Raw genomic sequence first — 23,760 nt, 5'->3', positions numbered from 1 at the left:
TTACTCTTTTAATATTAATTTAACCACAATTCTTATAGGAGGACCTTGGATTAACGGAGACGCTGTTTGACTTTTTATGCCAACATGCAGTAAGATGAATCTAACTATACAATACAAATTATTTATCATAAATTATGTAAATAAACCAGTGAATTCAAGTGCTATATGTTGCCATGTTGTAGAAAATGGTATTTAATCACACATTTATTTATTTATTTTTAGACAGATGGAGCTTTCGTTTGGTAGTATTCAGAAATCACTGGCTTTGTTATTATGTATTTATTTATTTATTTTTTACTATATGTAAAAAAAAAAGACAAAAAATGAAAAAAAAAATAAAGTTTTCCCTTATGTTTATTTAACATTAAAATGTCAGAACAGTGTGAACACTCCAACGTGAATCCTTTTTAGAAAGTTAGTACCCCAAGGGGATCTCTTTTTGTGCCCCAACTTTTCATAAATGAAGAAACGTGGTGGTATTGAGATGATAATGGTGCCCTAAACACAGCTTATACAGGTTTTGCATAGAGAAGGTGGTAAAGGGGTTATTGTACAGGTCACATGTAGTGGAAGGATGGAGAAGAGGGGGTTAATGTGAAATGTGCAGGATAAGGGAGGTAGAGAGTTAATATACATGAAGACATGATATGGACCTCAGATGTACTGTAAAAAGAAAGGGGGTGGGGGTTAGGGGGGAAAAACTTTACTTGCATCTGCTGCTGCCTTGGTCTGTACAGTAATCAGAAACTAATAAGTGATTCATCCATTAGTTCCCCTCTCCTCCATATCCTGTTGATGCTACAATGCTTTCATCTGTGATTGCTGTGATAAGAATCTTTATTACCAATCACAGTGATCCCAAGGTACAGAGCCACTCATTGTCTATGAACCAAGCCATTTGAGGAGGATAGCTTAGTTCACAGGCATACTGCCTGGTATTTTTTTTTTTGCTGTGCCATTTATAAATGGTGCTGCAGAAATTAGCATCCAGTACTTAGCTATTTAAAGACATATGGTTGTAAGCAAGCAGATAACTAAACAATAGAAATTACTTAATTTGCAAAGTGAATGTTTTCTTAGCTTACTGACTGGGCACGCAAAACATTTTTTTTTATTTATGTATTTATTCATAAGAGGCTTGTAAATGTTAGTTAAAAAAAAAAAGAAGATAAAGCTGTGTTTGCTTTGCATAAGATATCATAAGTTAGAAAGTTTTTAAAATTTCCATCCATTCAAATTGAAGACAGCATCAAATTATTTGCCAAAATCATCTTACTCTACTAACTAGTTGTTTTGAGTTTTGAATGATTTCACCTTTGCCTGACTGTGTAATCAGCAATCCAGTTGTGTGCTTATAGTAATATATTTGTGAGTGGCGACATCTTAATTTATAAATATCCCTCTAGGGTGACGTTCTCATAAACCTGAGTGATGCCCTTGTATGTTTCATGTTTTTTTTTTTTTTTTTTTTTAATGATGTGAGAGAAATTATTTTTTTGTACATAGCAATAGGCACACAAGCTAAGGACACAGAAGCCTGCATATACTGTGACAACTTGGGGGTTGTTTAACTCAAATTTTGCTCTCACTAATGAGTCCAGTCCATGCCCACATTTATTTCAAACAGAAAGAAAAGTTCACAGCAAATAATTAGCTTTCTTTGGAGGGGGTTCCCATCATCACTACAAACATAACAATATTCAGCCTCCTGGCTATCTTTGGCAGCCTGCTGCTTCATCTCTTCATCCCCCAGGGTTGGGCCTCTGTCTGTCCTGTCCTAGACAGCGCAATGTTGAGACATGCACATATTTCTGGCTGCTCTCTTGCAAACCCACACATGGACTCCTCGAGAGGGTGGAGCTCTGAACTATGGCCAGGTCCAAGAGTATAAGGGTTCCAAACAACTGCACACTCAGCTCTCTGGTTACTGTCAAAACCCTGAGTTGGAGACCCTTTGTCACTTTCTCCTACATTTTCACCATTGCAGGGCCTCACCCACCTCAATACTTGCGTAATTTCTTCTAGGTTTGAAGCTGAGGCTAGGAAACCTGCTGAAGGGCATCTTGGGGTTTCTGCAAGTAACCATGTTATTCAAATGAATTGTGGTTTCCTTGTTGAGTCTAATTAAAATAAAGTTCCATGTTTAATGTCACTTCAAATAGTTTGCCTGTGCTAAGCTGGGCCAAACAAACTATTTTCATGACAGAAGGATGTGGGTGCTTGGTGTGCTGTAATGGGCTGTAGTAGCATTAGCTACATACAATAAGCAGCACTGTTTTCAGCAGCAGTAAGGGCAACTTACCATCTGCTTCCAGATAAAAAGAGAGAAAGCCTTGTATTTAATGCTAAAAATACAAGACCTCTATTGAATGTTAAAGAAGTCTTCTAAAGAAGTGTCCAGGCACACATAGACATTTACTGGTCTATCAAAAGAGGAGCGTTTATAGGCTTTAAAAAAAAAAAAGGAGAGGAGCTTTTGGGCAGGAAAAACACGTGATGCACCTATTTATCTGTAAACACATCCTAACATGCCTAAATGCTAGGCATGTTTAGCGCTTGAGTGTTCATTTATTCCAGTGACAAGAGCAAATTAATATTATGGCCAATGGAATCTAGAAACGCCCAAACACTTCATGTGCCTAAGTGCTTATGCAATACGTGCTTTAGGCATGTATTTTTAAGCTGCTTTTTGCCAGGAGCAAAAGGTATCCAGAGGAGAAATTGAAATGCCCAGTGTGCATTAGCACTTTAATTTGGCAGCAGACTGGACATCACGCATAGTGATGCCGAAACACAGTGCCACATTACTGTATGTAGCTAATGCTAGTACAGTCCATTACGTTACACATTATTCTGTAATTGCCCAAACAAACTATTTGAAGTGACATTAAACATAAAATTAAACTTCCCATTCCCAGGCAGTGACTTTTTCCCTATTCCAAATTAAGCCTCAACGACTTTTATCCAACTGTCAAATGCCATAGCTGGCTTAAAGTGGAGTTCCAGCCTTTTCACTCACCTGTCCAACGGTCCAGCGATGCGGCCGCCCGAAGCCTCGATACTCTTTCCTCTGGTCTCGGCAGCGCCGGCATCACTGGTGTGGGCACCCGGCTGTGACGGTTTGCGGCTTCACAGCATGGTACGCACTCCACATGCGCGAGTTGCGCTGCGCGTCTTGATTGGCCGGCAATCTTCTGGGACCTCTGACATGTCCCAGAAGATTGCAGGGAGGGAGGGGAGAAGAAAACTTTAGTTCAGGGCGCCGCGGCGCTCCGAGCGGAAGTGGGAGCGGGTACCTGTCAAAACTAGGTACCCGCTCCCCCCCCAAAAGAAATAACATGCCAAATGTGGCATGTCAGGGGGTTATTACTACCTAAAATGGAAGTTCCTCTTTTGGGTGTAACTCCCCTTTAAGTACTAGCATTTGCCAATGAATATTAGGGGACAGTGTACTGTCCCAAGAGGAGAGAGGCTTTGACTTGACTTTGGCAGACATTGAAGTGATTGTAAAGTCACGTTTTTTTTAAATTTAAAAATAACAAACATCTTATACTTACCTGCTGCATGCAGTGGTTTTGCCAGAGTATCCCAGATCCTTCTCTTTTCGGGTCCCTCTTCGGGCACTCCTGCCCCCCCTCCTGTCGATTGCCCCCACAGCAAGCAGCTTGCTATGGGGGCACCTGAGCCAAGCTGCACATAGGGAGGTGCAGTTCAGCCTCGCCTCCTCTCTCTAATCTGTGGCTAACTGACTTTGATTGACAGCAGCGGGAGCAAATGGCGCCGCTGCTGTGTCTCAGTCAACCAGCAGAAAAAGTCCCACACGGCCAATTGTCAATCAGAAGACCAGCATAGATTTTTGCATACAGCACATTCGTTGCTACCTCAGTCCAGTGTAAAAAGTGGTTAAGCTGCATGTCAAGGCCTAGATGAAAAAAGCTGACCAGGGCTTGCTTGCTGGAGTACAGCGATCTGCCTTTCCCCATTCCTCTGTATCCTCTTCACATGCATACACTGATTTAATTCCCAGTGTTGCTGCCTTGACCACGAAAATCCTACCCAAACAGGGATATTGGAGATGCATTTCTGGAGGTATGCCCATGTCAGTAGGCACTGAACTTCCAGAAACTGCCTCTGCATGAGTTTTGCAGGCATGGTGATGATGTCACAGGGAGTATTATTAGCTGTTTTCATTACAGGAATAAGGTAAACAAATAATGCTGGGACATGAAGGGGATAGCGAGGACTTAAGTAAATGTAGGTAATGTCTGAACATGCACTTTCACATTTATGAATCTTAATTCTTTATAAATACAAAGGTGTGTAGCCCTATTTGCTCAATACATACGTAGGCTGTGCTTCCTGCTTAGTAACATAGCGCATTGATAAAGCTCACACTGACTAAAACCAATGCAATGACTAGACATTATAGGTATTATGAGTCACGCGCAGTCCGAGGAAATATATAATATAAATAAACACTTCCTAGATGCTGCATGTACCGTTACTGAAAACCATGCAGTAAAAAAACTAATAGTGAAAATAAAAATAAAGATACAATTCGTTTAAATATCAGTACAACTAGTGTAAAGTGCATTGGTGTATTCAATAAATAAAGTGGATAGTACAATCTTCATCAAACAACATCAGGTGTACAGTGCATTTGTGTAATCAATAAATAGATAGTAAAATGAACACTCTTAACCCAATAAATATGGTATAAAAATAATCAAGTGACAGGTAAAGTGTTCAGTGTATTAAACAACAATGTGCATATAATCACACAGTCCTTTTAAAATTGCCACAGGTGACTCAAATAGTTCAAAGGTGAGAAATAAATATTCCAATAATGTATCCAGATAAAGGTAATATCAAAAAGGGTATTAGCCCTCCACCTCACACCGTGTAGAAAAATGGGGTGCTTCTTCTCATTTGTGTACCCCTGTGGGTGTGCTAATTGCTCACCTCCAAATATCAGATCATGCACCTTGTGAACAATGATCAGGGCTCCTCTCCACTCCTTCCCTGTTTTCCAGTAAATGGTAGTAATCAATCTGCCTCAGATGGATCAGGTTTCTTTGTATTTATCATTTTATTTTGATTTCAAGGAAAGTTATTACAAAACATAATATATTACACAAGATAAGGTTAACAAAATACAGAGTCATGGTCTACTTCAACTTTTTCTTATCTCTGAGGTCTGTTACGATCCTCTCTCAAATCATATTCAGTCCTTTAACAGATATTTAACCGGTGCAAGGTATTGTCAAGATAGCAACTCTCCTTCTCTATTCCTACTCATACAATCCTTGCCTCTCTTTCCTTCACTGAACTCTAAATCAATTGACCCTCAGCTATTAAATTTATCTTTATTTCCCCCTCATCTTTCTAGCCGTTCATTCCCTTCCCTCTTCCCTTTATCTCCTCAACCTACCCTCCCTTCCCTCCCACCATTCGTACCCCCTACTCGTTCACTTCCCTACACACACCCCCACATCTCACATCCCAACAAAACAAACAAAAATAATAATAAAAAAAAAAAAAAAAGGAAAAAAAGGGGTCCCCCCTCCTCCTCCCCCCTTCCCCCTCCCCTCTCCACTCTCCTCAAGCTAATTAGAGATTCCCATCTCCCAGAACTTCAGTATTCTGAGATGATGGGCTTAACAATTGCCTCCCCTCATCCAAGGCTGCAAATAGATTCCATTTTCTCCATATCAATTTATATTGTTACTGTTTATGTTGTGAAGAAAGCACTAAATCTTCCATTCTATTAATGTGTTCTAGTTTCCTTGCCCATTCCCGCACCAAAGGAGCTTGTCTCTTTCTCCAGTGTTGGGGTATACATGCTCTTGCAGCATTCAACATGTGAGGCAGTACTGATTTTTCATATTTCCTTACTGACAGCTCTGATATCTCTAATAGACAGAAAGCCGCGGGGGGGGGGGGGCATGACCGGAAGCCGCGCTTGCTGGACGCTTTAGAGAGGAGCTCCGTGTATCTCATCTCGGGATCCACTGCCATCCACCGTTAAAACTGCACCCAAGGCCACCAAAATCTTGAAGGATACCCTCGGTGACCCGCTGCGCAAGCCTAGAGAGGTCTCGGGGGAAAAAAACTGAATTCAGCCAGCGATCCGGATCCGAGGCCTACACGGCGGCCGAAGCCGCGGACTTTCCTGCCGGACGCCGCACGCCGCAACCCAGCACATCAGTAAGCGGCGAAGATTGTATCATAGTGGCCACTCATAGCAGCCTCCACACCCCTACCATATGTTAGAGACACCGTCCAGAACTGAGAGGCACAGTATTTCCCTCTCATATGGCAAGTACCTACCCGCCATCTTAGATTCTTACACCGATTGTACAAAACACAGCTCATCTTCTCAAACCCACAGAAGATACAATTGAGCCTGCTAAACCATAATTCTTTAACTCCTCATCATCTGTATATACCTAATTCATCAAGTATATACAGTGATACTCAGATGGCGACTTAAACTATGATCTCGGGTGCATAAGGGTTGTAATTCTGCTACTCACAGGGCAACACAAGTTTAACATGGGCAAACCTGAACGCAGCTCTTCAGCCACACGCTCCAGATCTCCCCACGGTGGTATATCACAAGCTAATCGCAATATTCCAGACATTTTCAAATCTCAACAAAAAGATATGGATGCTGCAGCCCCACCTGCTGGTGACAAAAAGCATCAGGATTCACATACATCAGGAATCTCCTATGCTCAAGCTTTATCCTCACCGCCTCCAGCAGTCACACGCATAACTCCTAGCCTAGAAGATCTAAAGGCAGTTGCGGGCGACATAAAAGACTCACTTTATGCAGCTATCGTAGATCTTAAAAAAAATATTCAAGCTATTGCAAACAGAATGGACGCAGTGGAAGAATCTACTGCACGACATGACACTTCCATACAGGAGATGAGACAACATACAGATACGCATACCCAATATTTGAGAATCATTCATAGACACCTGGAGGACTTGGACAATAGAGGCAGACGCCATAATATTAGAGTGAGAGGCATGCCGGAAAAGGTGGATCCAAGCTCTCTACGTCAGGTTGTCACTGCCCTATTTAATGACCTCTTGGGTAGACCGCATGACACTTTAATTGAAATGGAACGTATTCACAGAGCTCTTTGCCCAAGGGGCCAAGACACGGACCCACCCAGAGACATAATATGCTGTCTTGAAAACTTTAGAATCAAAGAAGAGATCCTCTCCAGAGCCCCGTCAAAGAGGCCGAATCCTCCACCAAGGTACAGATATCAAATTGTTTCAAGACCTCTCGCCGATAACTCTGCAACAAAGAAAAAATTTGAGGCCCCTACTTGACCTTCTGAGGGAAAGAGAAATCACATATAAATGGAAATTTCCCTTTTGCTTGGTCGCGGGAACGGCAGGTCGTACAGCTTCATTAAAAGCACCAGAAGATCTGCATTCTTTTTGCAACACTCTACACATACCCTTGGTCGACATACCAGATTGGTACGCAGATCTCCGTCTCCCACGACCACAAGAAATGGAACCAATGGAGGTATCGCATCATAGCAGATACCAGAGTCCTAGAAATCCCAGGATGAATGACCATGTGTCTCCACCTCCAACCAACAGATGCTCACCCGGCAGAGACAGTGCACCTTCTTCTCCTGCTCATCGAAAAGCACGCCTTGAGTGAACTCTTAATAATAACTGTCAAACATCGCTCCAAAAGAAAGTTCTTCAAAGACAGACATGTTTCTGGAAGCTGATACTCCAATATGGAAGTAACATAAGATCATCGTCCACACTAAGCTAGTTGTTTTTGTTTTTCTTTTTCGCTTCTTCTTTTTCAGAGAATATTGCCACCCTTTCCTGATACAGCGGTACAGAATCACACAAGACTATACGAAAATCCAGTCGCTGCTTAACTGAGTATGCTCTATTCCATGCTATATGCCTTCCTTAAGTCTTTTGCTGTTATCTGGGTCACTATACAGGTTTGTTAGACATACCCAGAAAAATTACCTGTCTTTTTTTTGGGTCTTTATACACTTTACGTACCAGTTTTCTCATCCAGAGATGACCCTTTCTTGTTTTACGGCAAAACTTTTATATGGATAGAACTTGTATCCTATTGTGACAAATGCCAATGCTCAGCACGCGATAAAAGTTCCTATTCTCCAACCCCTCTTTATTTGTGGAGATCGATCTCTCGTGATGGTCGTCAATTGATATCGAAAAATATCTGTTCTTTAATCTTGTATTTGCATTTATGTGTTTCCATTTTCAAGATTTATCTTTCAACCGTCACAGGACTAATTCTCCATTGTTTGACCTACTACGGAACATTAACCAGTATTCTTTCTTTTTAGACAAGTTGGATAGAATGTCTCCAATAGTCGCCTGAATATCCAAACTTCTGTTGACCCTAGGACTATAAGGTAAATGTGAACAACTTATCCTACACATATTGATTTCAAATAACTCAGAAACAGTATTAGAAAATTTTAGCACCCTTACTTATTTACTTACACTACCCATTAAGGAAGGAGCAAAGAGAAGGAGGGGAAGGGAAGAAAACAAAAGAAAAGGAAAAAAATAAATAAACATACTAAGGCATAAGACATAAAATAAATTCTTCTGTGCCATTTCTTACAGAACCATGCATTTTAACATCCCTTCACTTCCAAGACCACTGTGAATCTTATCATATTAAGCCCAGACAACACTCAGAGTTCCAGAACCCCTCTCTCTTCTTCATGAACAAACCCGAATGCACCCGAGTCCATACCTGGACGTTCTTTTACATCTCCCTTCGAGGGCGACCCTCGCCAATTCCGGTTACACCCCAACACAACACTCGATTTTATCGGGTGCTGACCCACTCCGACAACCCCCCCTTCTGAACTCAAGCAGATTAGCTGGCTCTAATCTTCAGTCGGACGACTAATTTCTCCCCACCTTTCTAGCAATCCAAAACCTTTCAATCAACCTTACCTACCCCCCCACCTCCCTTATCCATCCTATTTCTGTACTTTCCTCTGCTCCTATTCGTCTCTTCATCTGCTTACTACCCCCTTCTTCCTTTATCCTCCTCTACACCCTTCCCCCTTTTACTTTTAATTCCCCCTTTTTTTTTTTTTCTTCTTCACATATCTTCTTCCTATCTTTGCATCTAAGATGCAAACGGGATCTACACATCCTCAGAGCGCTCGAGCGCAACTTAAACTAGTCTCTTTAAATATAAAAGGACTTAATATTCCAGAAAAAAGATCCAAACTTCTTGTTTACATGAAAAAACTTCGAGCAAACATCATATACCTCCAAGAAATGCACTTTCGCACAGCTAACATCCCCAAATTATCTAACCATGATTATCCTACGGCGTATCTTGCCTCGAATGAGGAAGCCAAAACAAAAGGAGTCTCGATTCTTATTTCTAAACATACTCCCCTGATAATCACTGACTCCCTCATAGATGCTAAAGGACGCTATATATTCCTTAAAGGTACTTTATGGGAGAAACCTATTACTCTAGCAAATATATACAGTCCAAATTCCGCCCAAATCAGCTTCTTCAATGATGTCCTTTCAGCGCTTACGGTATTCCAGGAGGGAATTTTGATCCTTGGAGGTGACTTCAATATGGCATTAAATCCCTTGGAAGATACCTCCACAGGAACTTCCTCTTTACCATATCGAGCATTACATAAAGTAAAATCGCAATTACAACAACTCTTACTCCATGATTCTTGGCGTGTCATGCACCCCAAAGAAAAAGATTACACTTTCTACTCTTCCCCACATGACAGATATTCCAGATTGGATTATTTCTGGATAACCCAAAAAGACTTACGCTACGTCAATAGAACCCATGTTCTTATCTGACCACAACCCTATCACTCTTTCCCTGGAATTTCCTGACCAACCCCGCTCCCTCAAATCCTGGAGGCTTGACACCTCTCTACTCACAGACTCTCACAACGTGCAATCGATAACAGAACAATTTTCTGACTTCTTTCAAATTAACGATACGCCAGATACTTCGACTCTAACACATTGGGAAGCTCACAAGTGCTATGTGAGGGGCTCCCTGATTGCCATGGCAGCAGCCAGAAAGAAATCGAAACAGCAGGAAATCAATATGCTCCTTAACAAAATCAAAAAACTTGAAAGTTTACACAAATGCTCACAACTTCAAAGCACATTATCTGAATTAACACGGACACGAACCCTATTATTGGAGGCACTTGAAAAAAATACCAAAAGAAAGTATATCCTATCACAAAAACTCTTTTATGAAATGGGAAATAAAAGTGGCAAGATGTTAGCTAATGCTCTCAAAGACAAAAAAGCAGCTTTGACAATCAGGGAGCTAAAGACATCCAGTGGCAAATCTCTAATTAAAAATTAGGACATTGCAAACCACCTTGCTGAATTCTACTCCAAGCTTTATAACCTACCTGCAGAACACAATTTGCCCAATGATAAAAGAACACAATCTCAAATAATAACAGAATTTTTACAACAGTATACCCCTACACCAATCTCTAAGTCCCAAGCTCAAAACTTAGAAGCTCCCATAACCCCGTTGGAATTTATCTCAGCTCTTAAAAGTATGAAACCAGGGAAAAGCCCGGGCCCTGACGGACTTCCAGTGGCCTACTACAAATCTTTCTCGAACCTCTTATCCCAACCATTTCTTAAAGCCTTCAATCCGCTGTCATCTCAAAAGCTATCCCAAACGAACATATTAGAAGCTCACATAACAGTAATACCCAAACCTGGTAAAGACCACTCCCAAGCTTCCAGTTATAGACCCATCTCACTGCTTAACGTTGATATAAAAATTTATGCCAAGATTCTAGCCAACCGTCTTCTACCCATCCTCCCTAGCATAATTCGAAATGAACAAGTAGGTTTCGTCCCAGGTAGGGAAGCTAGGGATAATACCCAAAAGGCCATCAATGTACATCATTGGTTGACAAAATCTAACCAGAAAGGGATGTTTCTTTCCCTAGACGCCGAGAAGGCGTTTGACAGGTTAGCCTGGAATTACCTTGAAGCAGTCCTAAAAGCACTGGGCCTGGGAGAACAATTCATTAATTTTATAATGGCACTATACAGTAAACCCAGAGCTAGAGTGAAAACGAATGGCTTCCTGTCAGACGCCTTCCTTATTAACAACGGCACACGTCAGGGATGCCCCTTATCACCAATCTTATTTATACTCACGCTGGAACCATTGCTTAATCGAATTCGTGCAAACGAAAGTTTTAAAGGAGTACAGATAGCACAACGCCAATACAAAATAGCCACATTTGCGGATGATATCTTGATTTTTCTAACAACTCCCAACACCTCTATTCCTAACCTGCTTGCTGATTTACGCCTATTCCAATACATGTCACATTTTAAAATCAACTTTGATAAATCCAATGCCCTTAACATAACCTTAACATCCGATCAAGTAACGCATTGCAAACATAACTTCCCTTTCATGTGGAAACGGGATGCAATCACTTATTTAGGCATACGTATCCCCACCAAACTTAAAGATCTCTTTGAACTAAACTATGTCCCTATACTTAAAAATATTACCCAAGATTTAAAGAAATGGATTAACCCTTCCTTTTCCTGGTTTGGTCGTGCTGCTATCTTAAAAATGAACGTCCTCCCGCGTCTTCTCTATCTTCTACAAACAATTCCCATAAAACTCCCGCAGACATTCTTTCAATCATACAGACGTGTATGTTCCACTTTCCTTTGGAACAAACGCAGACCCAGAATTAGCTATTCCTCCCTTACAGCACCAAAACAGAAAGGCGGCATAGCTCTACCTGACCTACAACGTTATTATTGGGCATGCCAACTAACCCGAATAGTGGATTGGAATATCCATAGAGACTCTAAAGATTGGGTTAAACTAGAGGAATCTCTGTCTCCAACTCCCCTGAGAAGCACACCATGGCTTCACAAAACACACATTCCCCAAAACATTCTGGATCATCCACTTATTGGTCCAACCATTCAAAGCTTCAAACTATCCTGCACCAAATTTAATATATCAAAATCGCCAGGCCTCATGTCTCCCATTCAAAGCAACCCGGAATTCCCTCCAGGTCTCGAAGGCGACTTCCTACCGCCAAATAACATTAACCTAGTCTTAAGATTACATCATGTTCTGCACTCAGGCAAATTACTATCTTCGACCCACATTCAAGCGAAATGGAACCATCTCAGATTAAACTGGTGGTCACACATGCAACTCCAGCACTTCGTTGCTACAATAGCTCGTGAAACGAACCTCAATTGTCCACTCACTCCCTTCGAACGAATCTGCTCACTCAACACACCTCAAAGACATATAATATCTACAATATATAATATACTGTGGGATAATTTTGAACCTGATTCGGGCAGAGCGCAACAAAAATGGTCAACAGAACTGAACGTAAGCATTTCAACGGAACAATGGGACCATATATATTATTGCACACACAAGAGTTCCCAGAATATATCAATTCAAGAGAACTCTTACAAAATTCTTTCCCGATGGTACAGAACTCCCGAGCTTTTACACAAGTTTCATGCAGATATCTCCAATAAGTGCTGGAGATGCAACCAAGCCACGGGTACTCTTCTACATATCTTTTGGGACTGTCCTATCATACAACCCTTTTGGTCCACTGTTCATGATCGAATAAAGCAAACCACTACCCTCAATTTAGAATACCAACCGGCCCAATATCTCCTTCATTGCACATCTTCTGCACGTTCGCATGCAAAATCCCTCGCAGTAACTCTAATTAATGCTGCCAAAATGAGCATTCCAGTACACTGGGGCACAACAAAAATACCATCCCTCCAGGCATGGATTAAGCGAATTAACAAAATTGCGGAAATGGAGCAATTAATAGCAGTAGCTAAAGATACTCATACCAAATACATTGCCACTTGGGCCACTTGGTTCCAATATCAGTCCTCAGCAGAATATAAAAGAGTGATGGGCATCCCGCCTTGATGCCCCTCCTTTTGTTCTATGTCTGTCATACACACCTATCTTTCCATTGTCAGATATCCTTTCACGAAAGTGGAAAACACACACACGTCCCACGCTTGTATTATTGAGCTGCATTTGTATCTCAGTATAGATCTCTAAGTAAAGGAAACATTTAAGAGACCATGATTTACATCAAATTCCCGTTTTATTTATTTTTATTTGTTTGCATTTTTTTTTTCCTTCTCTCTTCTCTCCTCCTTTCTCCTGTTCCCCACACTCTCTATACCCACTTATCTTTATTACCTTTACCCCGCTCAGTTCCCTCCTAATCAGTCCTCTCCGCTGCACATATCCCTCCCCCTACCTACCCGCTCATAGAACATGCTCTAACCATTTACTTCTGTGTGCAGGCCACATAGAGGTATTTACCCAGATATTCACGAATTTCACACTAACATATATCATTCTCACTTTAGACTGTGAAAACAATAGCGAAAATTTTGGTTGTTCAATAAACCACTAGACTAAGGATAAGTTTTTCGCATTTTTTCAACTTCAGAATTGCTTCGTTTAAAGTTATACAACATGACTGTTTTTCTTTTTCCAGTAGAAAGTGAAGGCTATTACATTTCTACGAGAGTTACAAGACGTTTACTTTGGTACAAAATAAGCCTGTTTAAACCTAAATGTACAAGTTGTTCTTAAATACTGTGAACTTTGTTACTACATGTTTGCTTTTCAATAAACTTTATGGAAAAAAAAAGAAAGCCGCATCTCCCTCAATTTTATAGTCTGTTACTTTTTTAACTATATTTCCGATCTCTGACCAAAATTTTTTTTATCTCCGGGCAAGTCCAAAAAATGTGGAATAATGTGCCTTCTCCTTCTTCGCATCTCCAGCATCTATCTGATTCTTGCGTATACCACCTATGTAACTTATCTGGTGTATTGTACCACCTAGTTAGGATCTTATAATTTATTTCTTGAATTTTGGTACATTTTGTTGGTCTAAATATTGCCCTAAATATCCTCTGTTTCTGTGCTTCCGTTATGTCCATATTTAGTTCTTGTTTCCATCTTTCCACCTATTTTAATCTTGGCTGGCTCAATGGTGTGATCAATATTTTATATAAACTAGATAGTGGTCGTTCTACACCCCCTGTTTTCTCACATAATTTTTCAAAGTGTGTCAAAGGCTTCTTAAATTTTCCAGGGTCGGGTAACGACTCCAGAAAATGCCGTAGTTGAAGTGCTTCCCACAGACATAGGCCATACGGTCCCTCCTCTTCTGTTATCCTAGCAATTGTGGGCCACATCTGTTGATTCGCAAAAGATTTAATGCCTTCTTGCCCTGTTTCCCTTAGTTTTTTGAAGTGTTGTCTATCTAGGCCAGGCACGAACTCGGGATTCCCTAAAATAGGGTATAACGGGGAATCTGCTGTAGTTAGATTTTGTCTCAGGGACTGCTGGTAACCTATCCTTAATGTATTTCCCATTAAAGGGTGTATCCTTAAAGTTTTAGGGAGTGTCTTATAGCACCAAATCGCTCTCTTCAGTGATACTGTGGTCTGTGCTTGCTCTATTTGGACCCATCTTTTCGTTTCTCCCTGATGCCACCAATCTAAAATTCGATTCAAATGAATAGCATGATAGTACCTACGAAGATCAGGTACTGCTAATCCACCCATATCTTTCGGTAGTGACAGACTATTACGAGCTATCCGTGGCTTTTTACCAGCCCATATATATCTACCAAATATCCCGTTTATGATTTTAAAAAAACTATTCAGTATTTTGATTGGGAGTGCTCTCATTATATATAAATATTTTGGTAGAATATTCATTTTTATTAAATTTCCTCTGCCGAACCATGACTGGAGACCTCCTCTCCATTGCTCCAGTGTTTTCTTTGTCTCTTCAATCAAGGGAATTAAATTTAACTCATATATTTGGGCCAGGTTTGCAGTTATATAAGTCCCTAAATACTTCACGGCTTTCTCTACCCATGCAAATCCAAAATTACTCTTTAGTCTGGCCTTATTTACCTCTGCTACTCCCACTCCCAGCGCTTCAGATTTCCTGTAATTAATTTTGAAATTAGATAATTTTCCATACTGTTTGAATTCCTCCAATAGTACCGGGATCGAGATTTCTGGTTCTGTCAATGTAAACAGTAGATCGTCCGCATACGCTGCGATTTTGTATTGTTCTTTCCCCACCGTGACGCCTTTTATATCCGGGTTAAGTCGGATTTTGTTCAGAAAGGGTTCTAGTGTAAGTGCAAAGAGCAGGGGGGACAATGGGCACCCCTGTCTTGTACCATTTTTTATGCTTAAGGGTTCCGATAATACCCCATTCACCTTTACCCTTCCTGTTGGATTAGAGTATACCCTGGATATTCTTTCCCGCATCATTTCTCCTACTCCTATATACTTGAGCACCGACAGCATAAAGGCCCTCTCGACTCTGTCAAAGGCCTTTTCGGTGCTCAGTATGACGCTCGGTGTTTCTGCTTTGGTGACTATATGAATCAAATTTAGAACCCTCGTAGTACTATCTTTGGCTTCTCTCGCAGGCATAAAACCCACCTGATCGAAATGTATTATTTTGGAAAGTGCCTTTGCCATTCTTGCCGCTAAAATTTTTGTATACATTTTTAAATCTGTATTCAAGAGCGATATGGGCCTATAACTTCCACAGCTCGCTGGGTCTTTACCCTCTTTTAGTATTAATGTTAAATAAGCCGTTAGTGTGTCTCTAGACAGTGTCCCCTCTGGTCCCCTTTCGTTGAACAGTCTTTCCATGTATGGTCCCAAAATGGGGGCCAATACATGGAAGTACTGTGGTGTCAGTCCATCTGGGCCTGGTGCCTTACCTTTTTTCATATTTTTTAATGTCTGTTCTATTTCCTCCTGTGAGATATGTCTTTCCAGATCCTCTCTCTCTTCCTCAGTGAGTTTTGGTATTCCCGATTTAGCTAGATACTCTTCCCTTTCCTTCTGTGTTTTTCCTACTTCCGGTAGATTATAAAGCGATGAGTAGAAGTTCCTGAACTCTTCTGTTATTTGTTCTGGTATTACTTTCTTAATACCTTCTAGCGATACAATCTGTGGAATATATGATCTTGTTTTTTGGCTCTGGATAGATCTTGCTAGGGTCTTTCCGCATTTGTTCCCTGACTCATAAGCGACTTTCCTTGATATTTGTGTGGTGGCTTTAGCTCTATACTGCATTAGATCTAATATCTGCTTTCTTACTATACTCAGTTCTCCTAATGCTGTATTTACCTTTTTCTTTTTATGCTTGGTTTCTAAAGCTTTCAATTTGTCTAGTAATGTTAGCAATTGCCTATTCCTTTCCCTTTTTATTCTTGCTTCATGCTTGATTAATATCCCTCTTATTACTGATTTGTGTGCCTCCCACAGTGTGCCAATGGCACATCCGGGTTGGTCATTACGGTCAAAGTAATCCTTAAGTTCTTTCTGTACCTCTATTCTTACTTCCTCTATCTGTAGCAAGCTTTCGTTTAGTTTCCAAAATCTTTGTTTCATGGATTCGACTGTGGAAGCACTGTAAACCATAGAGATCATTGCATGGTCTGACCATGAAATGCTATCTATGCTCGTACATCTAACCGCCTGAAGATGAGCATGGGGCACCAGGAAGAAATCTATTCTCGAGTAACTCCCATGTGGGTATGAGTAAAATGAATTTTTTTTTTCAGTTGGATGCTGGAGACCCCACACGTCTATCAATTGTTCCTTGTGCAGCGTCTTCATCATCCGTCTTCCTATCACTCCAGAGGCCACAGGTTTAATTCTGGAGGCATCCACCATGGGAGACAGTGGTGTATTGAAATCCCCACCCAGAATCAATTGTCCCTGAGAAAAATCTCTAAGTGTATTCAGTGTTTTGGCAACAAACCTATCCTGCTGTTTATTAGGGGCATATAAGGTTGCTAATGTCATCCGGGTTTCCCCCATTTTTCCTTTTAAAAAGAGAAATCTACCGCTGTCATCCCCTAGTTTCTCCTCCAGCTGCCATGGTGTTTTGCTGTCTATTAATATTGACACCCCTCTTGATTTTGACTGTGTGTAAGTTGCGTGATAAATATATGGAAATGCATTATTTTTCAAGTATGGTAGTTTATCTGTTTTAAAATGCGTTTCTTGTATGAACGCTATGTTTGCCTTCACACGTTTAAGTTCTGATAGTAGTATCCGCCTTTTTTCGGGTGTATTTAACCCCTTTACATTAATAGAGACAATCTTTATATTCTCCATTTGAAACTATCAGCTATGAGGAGATCAATAGATAAAGGAAACAAGAGGGGGAAGATTACCCACCAAGGGATAGAGAAGAAAGAAAGAGGAGAAAAAAAAAAAACCCCAACACACACCCCTCTTCACAACCCTTATCACCAATCCACTAGTCACTCACTCAGCCGTTTGTACACACACTCCTCTCTATCTCTTTCACTCCTACCCCTTCCCCTATGGATCCCCCCCCAGGGAAAGTTCAAGGCTCGCCCTGGTCAGGGTCCACAGGTCGGATTTTAAATCCTTCCAACACACGACATTTTACTGCCACCAGTGTGTTCTTAACTTTCTAGGGGACAAATACCCTGAGCGGCCATCCAAGTCCTCGCTCCTCCCTCCCTATTCTATTTATTCCCTTGTATTTCTTTATCTCCCATACCCTTCTTCTTTCTTCCTCCCTCTCTCTCCCCTCACTGTCTTACCTCTCCCTGGACCTTCTCCCTTGCTTTCTTTGCCCCCCCATATCCTCTCTATCTTTATCTCCTATTGAATTTCTTCCTTCTCGTCCTCGAGTATCTTGGAGCCTTACTATCTGACCATACCTTCCCCCGAAAAAAAAAAAAAAAGAAGCCCCCAAAAAACACCCCCTTAAATAACTCTCAGTGTTTATATGTGTGTCAACCCTGATGGGGGTAAAAACCTCGATTATATCGTGTAAAAAAAAAAAAAAAATCCCAGTGTTTAAATATGTGACAACCCTAATGGGGGTAATAACCCCAGTTATATCGTGTGCAGAGAAAAAAAAAATTTCCCCGTGTTTAAATATGTGACAACCCTAATGGGGGTAATAACCCCAGTTATATCGTGTGCAGAAAAAAAAAAGGGGGGGGGGAAATGGGAAGCCCCCTGCATTAACAACATTGAACAAAATTAATATTTCTGGTGGAGGAAGCATGTATATCACAGAAAATACGAAATTATAGTAAACAGTCCAATTAGACTATATTTGCCTCCCATTTACAATACTACCCATCCCCGTGTCCCCCACCCACCTAGGCTCCAGATGGCTATTAATATGGGAAGGAGACTAATATCTCACTGAGACCGGGGCTCACCCCAAGCCTTTTCAATAGCCCCTGTATTCAATTCAGCCATCTGCGTCTTAAACCAATCAAAACATATAATAGACCATCAAGCATCTCACATTCCCTTCAAAACTTAAGTGTCTTAACTTCAGTAAAGGGGATCCCCTTAAATTCCACCATGTCCATAAAGTGAGAGAAAAAAAAAGAAACAACAACAAAAAAAAAAAAAAAAAAGGGGGGGATAAAAAAGACCCCCATATCAAAATTTGTGTCTTAGACCAAAAAAAGGATAACATACCCCTACATCGAACCCAAATCCCTATCAAAATTGTGTCTTAATCCAAAGAGGGATAATATACCCCTACAATTCACCGTGAAAAAAAAAAAAAAAGGAGAGGGTTCTTTGCTTTTTCTTTTTATGAATTCCCTAGGTGAGTTGCTAACTTATTCCCATAATATACTATCCCTTAGGCCCTAGTCTCTCTCCTCCCTCCTCCCCCCTATCTATCAAGGATATGTGTATTCTTTCGGCATGTTTCCACAAATCCTTCCCAGCCAGTTTGGGACCTCCACGGGTGGGGTTCCCAGAAAGTCAAATAGGGCCGCTCTATCCTGGAAGCCACGCAAAGTAAAAAATCGCCCATCATTATTAAATGTTACTGTAAACGGGAAGCCCCATATATAAGAGCATCCTTTTCTTCTAGCTAGCTCCAAGATAGGTTTCAGCATGGCTCTTCTATGTAAAGTCTCTTTAGAGATGTCCGAGAAAACCTGGATAGACATCCCCTCTAATTTCCACTCTCTAGTATCTCGCGCCATTTTCAATATCAGTTCCTTTTGGGCATAATAGTGTACTTTGCAGATTACGTCTCTTGGTTTTTCCTGGTCTCTTTTCATTGGGCCCGGTACTCTATGTATTCTGTCCAATTCTACCTTGCCCGGGAAACTTGACCCTAGGATATCTTTGAATAGCCTATTAACTGTTCCTTCCAACTCCGTGTTTTTAATTGACTCCGTTAGTCCTCTGATTCTTAAATTGTTGCGACAGCTACGATTTTCCATATCGTCTATCTGTAACTGTAACTTAGCATCTCTTTCCTCCTGTTGTTCTATCTTTTTCTCCATCATTATTAGCCGTTCCTTTATTGCCACAATCTCTGCACCCTCCTCCTTTTGTCTGGTGGATAGTGCCTGTATCTCATTTTTAATAAGCTGAATTTCTTTTTTATGGGTCTCCTCTACTCGACCTACTAGTTGTTCCATGTCGATTTTGGTTGGGAGCAAGCTAATTATGGCTCTGAATTCCGCTATTTGCTCTGCCCACTGGGCATTTGGGAAAGGTATACTCTTCTCTATCTGGTTTTTAGCATTGGATCCCAAATCTCTTTCCCCTATGGGTGACTTGGCCCCAGAGTCTATGATATCACTAGAGTCCCAGTCTGTTTGTGTGTCTCCCATCTCCGCCATTTTATTTACTGTTGTAGATCTCTGGCTTGTAGACAAGAATGTTCTTATCTCTCCTTCTGGTTTCCCTGTTTTTTTGTGAGGGTCATATTAGTTCTTTACCTTGCCACGTATAAACCAGTGGTGTCTGACCAAGGGACCCACCGATCTCTTTCCACTTTCTGGGATACTATATCATACCATGTATGTCTCTTTCTTCTCTTAACTTATATGCCTCTCACCACACGCTCATCACATCACTACTTTCAGGCTTTCCTCTGCTTTAATATTCTATTACAGTGTCTCTGTATCCTTATATGCTGGCTTGCCCTGTCGGTTCCCTCTCGATCCTTGGGTAGAGAAAGAGGTTTACTTTTATTGCCAGTTTTATCAATCACAGCCTCTTCTTGACCCCCTTATGTCCATCTGCATATATTATATCAAGGTGTTCTCTATCCACTTTATTTAATGGCATATGATAGTTTAAGAGACAACATAGGGCTCCACTCACGGTTTTGATCGCTTATCTCCTCTCCGAGGTTCTCTCTTCTAGGGGAGCGCAGTCTTCCAGTTCTTTTCCAACTTGCCAGTATCTGACCGTGCAGCGAGGTAAGCTAGGTAAGGGGCACAGGATATCACAGCAGCTTCTTTCCAGTTTGAAGTCTGCTCCAATTCACTCCACCTGGATCTTGCTAAGTGTTCCCTCTGCGCTTACTGCCCGCCTGTAGCAATGGCCAACACACGAGGCTCCGCTCTCTTCCTCCCACCTGGCCAGAGGCACAAGTCCACGGGAGAGCACGGCCCCAGATCCTTCCAGGCCCCGGCCGCCTAGGCAACAGGTCGGGCAGAGCAAAATAGGAGCCGCTGTTGTCCTCGCTTTAGACCGAGTGCCGGTAAGCTCTCTCACTCCACGTTGCCCCTGTCCGCCAGCGAGTGGCGTCCTCCATTCACCGGATCCACAGCGCGCGTCTGGCCCACAGGAGTACTTCCGGGCTACAAGGTCTGCCGCAATCACCGGACACCGCCGACCACCAATGGAGAGAGTGGGGAGAAGGTCCGACAGCTTTCACCATCTCTATCCCGCCATAGTGCGGGTCTCTCGGCTACCTTCGGGTAAGCTCCTGAATAGGGAGGGAGTCTTCATACGAGGCTCACGGAGCGCGTCCTCACATGACCGCTTCCGGGCACGCCCCCTGGCCTCAGATGGATCAGGTTTCTATACTTTCCAAGTGCCAACGAATCTCGAGAATAAAAGGCTCATAATAGTGCAATATTGCCTTGTAAACTCAATTTTATTATAATAGATTAAAAAGACTTACATTTGTCTCTCAAAAAATGCGCCTTTGGTTGGCAAACAAGGAAGATCGCGGTCCTCACTTCCGCGTACATACGTCACTTCCGGTTTAGCGGCCCTACACTTTACGCCACTTCCGCTCACGTGGCTTCTTCAGGGGATTGACTAATGCACTGAACACTTTACCTGTCACTTGATTATTTTTATGCCGTATTTATTGGGTTAAGAGTGTTAATTTTACTATCTATTTATTGATTACACAAATGCACTGTACACCTGATGTTGTTTGATGAAGATTGTACTATCCACTTTATTTATTGAATACACCAATGCACTTTACACTAGTTGTACTGATATTTAAACAAATTTTATCTTTATTTTTATTTTCACATTAATTACACTCCTATTGGAGTTCCACTTTAGTATTTATTTTGAACTAGTCATATCACTTCCCAGAAGCGCTGTATCCCCCATCCCTCACAATGACTAGACATTACACTTTGATATATGGTATTATATTTGGACAAATAAACAAGATCTTTTAATATTAGGATTTAAACCAATGTTACCTAAATGTTTCAATAAGTATTTTTTTATATTATCTCTAACCTTAAGGTGGTTGTTAAGCCACTATGTTATGTTTACATCATCCCCTCTGTTAGATTACAAACTTTATCCTAGTGCCTATGCTTTATTAAAAGAAAAGTCAATTTCAAGCTGTTTTCACAGGGCCTATCGGCGATCACGTGACTCCCGGCTCTCTTCTCTCCCCGTCTGACATCTCCAGTGGGCAGGTCGAAACCTTCTTCTGACGTCAGTCGGGGAGGTGAGGAGGATGGGAGGAGAGAGTCAGGAGTCACATAACGGCCCAGCGGCACTGTGAAAACTGGTAGAAGTCGGTTTTTTTTAAATAAAGCACAGTCACTAGAAAACAGATTGTAATCTAACAGAGGGGATGAGGTAAACATAACATAGTTTTGTAGCAGCTGGGAGGGGAGCAGAGCAGTGCCAGTAAGAGCTGACAGGCAGGGAGGGGAGGGGGGAGGAGGACAGTACAGGGCTGAGGATGACGGACACACGTATGCTGACCACCGTGTCAGGGCTCAGCAGCCATGATACACCGTGGTCAGTGTACAGGGGGGAGGGTTGAAACTGGCAGGGTCAGCCAGGTTTTTTAGGTGTTACAGGGGGCCAAATGACACAGCACAAGCACTGTGCTGTATAACATGTTTTAAGGGAATTTTTATTTTAGGGTAACAAAAGCTTTAATAATGTTTTCATTTCATAATTAGATAAAGTTACAACATATTACACAGAAGATACGTGTGTTGGATAGAAAATGTATTTCTACCGAATGTATTATTTTAGTTTTGTGTTTATGCTAGTGGGTTGAATAATTTCTGTAAATTTGCTTATCTGCATTGGCCATTGTAAGTTTGTTCAATATTTTTTTTTTACATTTTTTACAAAATGATAGAAGGGTTATTGTGATGTGATAATTTTATGCAAAATCCGACTTGTGGAAGTTTGACAGCCTTGCTTGGGCACTTTGTTGCTGTGTAACCAATGGGTAATTCAGCCTACAATTGTCTACTCATGATTTAAATGTCAATTGACATTAGTTATTAGTTATTTAATTCCAAATGTTTTCTAACTAAACACCACTGTCCCCTCTTTAGAAAGGGCTGGATCTGCAAATTGTCACAGACTTAACAAGTCAGATTGATGTTGGAGGCAAAGGCAAACTTCTTGGCCTCATTTGAGGAAACAAATTAATATTGTAAGTTCCAACATATTCTCCTTAATAATATGTCACTAAACAATTTTTATCATGTTAAGAATATGTTTTTATTTCAGTTTGCTTAATGAAGATTACTTAAGTTTACAATTGAAGAACTTCAAATATTTATGTATTTTTATTTTGTTACAACTATATGCATGTCATGAATCGTAATAATAATAGTAATATTATAATAAAAGAGTTTACAGACACATTATCCATATCAGCATATTCCTGACACCTGTTTAAACTTAGGAAGCTGCTTGGATGTATTGTAAAATAGCTTTAACTATTCTAAACTAGTCCAGTTTTGTTATGACTACCTTTAACTATACCTGATATATATATATATATATATATATATATACATATATATATATATATATATATATATATATATATATATATATATATATATATATATATATATATATATTTATAGAAAATTAATTTTAGATTTTTTTTCTTTCAGGGATGTCCAAAATTGGAGATTGTTTAGAAAAAAAAACAAGACTCATTGGTAGTTGTCTTTCTTTTGCTGTATGCTGACATCTATTTTTCTCTAACTAATGACATTTGATTATGTAATTAGTTCACTTTCTATCTAATAAAATACATGCTCATTAAAAGTACTTCTTTTGTATTGATTTTCTAGAAATAGACAATGTTTTTTAGGTAGAAAATGATAAAAGAACAGGGATATATATTACAGAAAAAAGGAGTTGTTGCAAATTTACACATGCAAAGGCAGAGGTAAAACTTGGATTTGATAAGGGATGAGGAAAGGATAATAAGCACAGGTCAATGAAACTTGTCATGCCAGTAAATCTAATTATTTTGTGGGCTAAGGATGCCATTTAACAGGAGTTTCATGTTAAGGCAGCACTCCAACTTAAAAG

The 23,760-nt window shown here is 40.7% G+C and overlaps 1 pseudogene across 1 annotated transcript in view; it reads left to right on the top strand.

Annotated features, from left to right (window-relative positions):
• The window catches only part of LOC309552637, a 167,946-nt pseudogene extending 145,102 nt beyond the window's left edge, over positions 1-22,844 (top strand). Inside the window, exon 9 of the transcript in view lies at positions 22,761-22,844. The product of the transcript in view is annotated as an uncharacterized misc_RNA (transcript). The remainder of the gene's footprint in view (positions 1-22,760) is intronic.
• Positions 22,845-23,760: the final 916 nt, after the last annotated feature.

This window comes from Pelophylax lessonae, assembly GCF_965119305.1.
Source record: "Pelophylax lessonae genome assembly, chromosome: 4".
Classification (NCBI taxonomy): Eukaryota; Metazoa; Chordata; class Amphibia; order Anura; family Ranidae; genus Pelophylax; species Pelophylax lessonae.
The sequence above is the reverse complement of the archived record's forward strand: the minus strand, read 5'-3'. Positions and strand labels throughout refer to the sequence as shown.